The sequence below is a fragment of the Camelina sativa genome, chromosome 13, assembly GCF_000633955.1.
Source record: "Camelina sativa cultivar DH55 chromosome 13, Cs, whole genome shotgun sequence".
NCBI classification, from domain to species: domain Eukaryota; kingdom Viridiplantae; phylum Streptophyta; class Magnoliopsida; order Brassicales; family Brassicaceae; genus Camelina; species Camelina sativa.
The window spans coordinates 11563633-11567440 of NC_025697.1; positions in this window are offsets into that span (position 1 = coordinate 11563633).

The window sequence follows — 3808 nt, forward strand, 5'->3', positions numbered from 1 at the left end:
TCAGTTTCGAGAGGTGTAGCTCAAATAAACCGTGTACGAGGTCAGCCGACACAATAATTAAAATAGCATTGGTAATTAAAATATGAATGATATAATTTTAAGTTACTTTTAAAAGTATTTCTGACATATCATTTTAAGTTTGAAATAATTCATATTATATATATTTTTTAAAAATTAGTAATAACATAAATGTAAAAATTCTAACGAATAAACATCGACTGGGAGTCTTAGACCAATAAAAAAGAAAAATAAATAAATTTAACGAATCATACTATATTAATTAGGAAGTACAAATATGAAACTAACCTTAAAATGTGTAAAAAAAATTACATTAAATTGCCATTAGAAAAACTTAATTAAGATTAATTAATTAATTAGATAAATATAATTGATTAAAAAACGAAAATTGGGGACACATAAAATAAAATAAATTGTAGAAAAGTAAAAAAGAAATATATTAGAATCAAAACTAATTTGTACTTAAAAAAAATTAACAGCTAAGATTTTAAAAATCTAATCAAATAAAATCTATATAATTACAAATTTTATCACAAAACTTTTCCAGCACGGATTAAATTTTTTATCAAAAAACAAATGTAATAAAATATATAACAGTTCCGTTTAACGACTTAGATTAAAAAAATTAATAAATAAAAAATAAAAGATATAGATATAGTATCTTATCTATTTTAAAAAATTATATATTTCTTTTAGCCACCGTTCTTTAGGAAAATAAAGCTAAGTTGAGATTTGAATATATTTAATGTTTGAAAGTGCTTATTACAGACAAGTAAAGGAAGCCACAGAAAAAAAACAATGATTGTTGTTTTTTAAGAAATTTTTCAGAACCTTCACTAGCTATATTTAGTTACTTTTTTTTACATGTTAGTTATATATTTTTACTTACTTCACAACTATAATAAGGATTGCGTTTAATTGACAAAGGTTTAAACAATTTTATTCAATACATGCAAATTTTTTATTGACAGGTTTTCAACAAACATTTCTAAAATACAAAAATTTTAATATAAACAAACTAAAGTTTTAATCACAAACCTTTATAAATAACATAATAACATAATAAATTATTAAAAAATTTCATCAAAAAAAAGTTTAGCCCACGGTTTTCTGCGGGTTAATACCTATTATAATGTTTCAAAGGAAAGATTCTGTTACTTATTGTGACCTTTTGTTTGAATTTTTTCTCTTAATATCTCGTCTTATAACCACATATTTTCTACTTATAATTTTTTTTTATTAAGTGTCTCCAACGGTTGCATTTCTTTATCAGAACTTTTAATAAAATTTATTTACGTTTAAATTTTACACAATTAACTCATAGATGATTCATATTCTACCAAATAGACCTAAATTGAATTCGGTATAGTATTTGGCAACTTGGCAAAAACAATACACGAAAGTTGTAAAGAATGACACATTCGTGAATAAATAAAAGACAACACTTTTTGAGATGTTAGGAAACGTCTTTTGGGTCAAGCTGCATAAGTGCTGAAAATGGAGGTTCGAAGCAGGAATGACACATCTTTCTGGTTTGAGTAGTTTTCCCGATTAGCCAGTTTCAAGGATGTTGTTAGTGATATAATGGAATGTGTATAATGGGCGTTAATAACATGCAAAAGTCCCTGATGCTGCCTCGGTGCAAAAAAGGCATTTGCATCAAGCCCCAATATATCAAGGTTTTTTAAGGTTTCCAAATCTTAAGAATATGGTGTATCACAATAGTTTTGAGGGACATTTTATTTCATGAATAAACACTGGTTTGATTTTTCTGTTTTGATTCTTTAACATATATAAGAAAATGTATTCTTTTTAAAAAATGACAAATCTTATTTCAGTCTCTTTTGTTTATTTACGTCTTTCCTTTAAAACGGTTAAAACTTGTTTTAGTGCTTTTAAATCTTCATTAAATTAACATATACTAATTCTCTTTATAGTAACTTTGTTCATGAATTATGATTGTGATTATTTGATATATTGTTTTTTTAAAAAATCTTTAGAATTTAGATTATGAGCATTTGGTGAAAAAATTTATTAAAACAGAAGAAAAAGATTATGCTTTAGTTTTTTTAGACTATTGTTTTATTTTTAGTTTTTTTTTATATCATTTAGTAATTATTTTATATTTATTTTATTTTAGGAAAAAGCCCCCCATTTTAATTTTGCCTTTTAAGTTCGGATTAGTCTAGGCACGGCAAGACGAACTCGTGGGACCCCTATGCCAGTCCCAAAAGTTTTATTTGTTATTTTTTTTTATTTTTCTCGTCAAACGTGAGCATATATTATACTAGATGAGGACCCGANGGTATAGTATTTGGCAACTTGGCAAAAACAATACACGAAAGTTGTAAAGAATGACACATTCGTGAATAAATAAAAGACAACACTTTTTGAGATGTTAGGAAACGTCTTTTGGGTCAAGCTGCATAAGTGCTGAAAATGGAGGTTCGAAGCAGGAATGACACATCTTTCTGGTTTGAGTAGTTTTCCCGATTAGCCAGTTTCAAGGATGTTGTTAGTGATATAATGGAATGTGTATAATGGGCGTTAATAACATGCAAAAGTCCCTGATGCTGCCTCGGTGCAAAAAAGGCATTTGCATCAAGCCCCAATATATCAAGGTTTTTTAAGGTTTCCAAATCTTAAGAATATGGTGTATCACAATAGTTTTGAGGGACATTTTATTTCATGAATAAACACTGGTTTGATTTTTCTGTTTTGATTCTTTAACATATATAAGAAAATGTATTCTTTTTAAAAAATGACAAATCTTATTTCAGTCTCTTTTGTTTATTTACGTCTTTCCTTTAAAACGGTTAAAACTTGTTTTAGTGCTTTTAAATCTTCATTAAATTAACATATACTAATTCTCTTTATAGTAACTTTGTTCATGAATTATGATTGTGATTATTTGATATATTGTTTTTTTAAAAAATCTTTAGAATTTAGATTATGAGCATTTGGTGAAAAAATTTATTAAAACAGAAGAAAAAGATTATGCTTTAGTTTTTTTAGACTATTGTTTTATTTTTAGTTTTTTTTTATATCATTTAGTAATTATTTTATATTTATTTTATTTTAGGAAAAAGCCCCCCATTTTAATTTTGCCTTTTAAGTTCGGATTAGTCTAGGCACGGCAAGACGAACTCGTGGGACCCCTATGCCAGTCCCAAAAGTTTTATTTGTTATTTTTTTTTATTTTTCTCGTCAAACGTGAGCATATATTATACTAGATGAGGACCCGACTGATGTGCGGGTTTAAAGTTTTATAAATGAAATTAAGTTTAACAAAAATATATTAAAATTTGTTGTATGTTGTTTATAAATTTTATTTTTGTTATAATACATTAATTTATATCTATTTACAAATCTTTTATGTATGTTACTACTAAAAGTGTATTTATTTTTACACATAAATATACTCTATGTTACAAATATATTTTTTATCATCACCTAGAAAATGTCTATATTAACAAATTAAGCCAACTATTTTACTTTCACTTCTTCAAAGTTTTTTAATTACTAAAATTGTTGGCTCAAAAAATATTTTGAATAAAAAATATATTACATATATACTAATCAATGATGTATCATCACAATAATGTATGACCACCATGGAGAAAACTTCGGCTCCACCCTCATCCCTTATGGAGAGAACCTTGCGTCCATCCTCCTCCACCATGGAGAGAACCTTGGCTCCACCTTCCTCCTTTGGGGAGATAACCTTGCGTCCAACCTCCTCCACCTTCCTCCCTTGAGGAGATAATTTTGTGTCCAACCTTCTCAACCA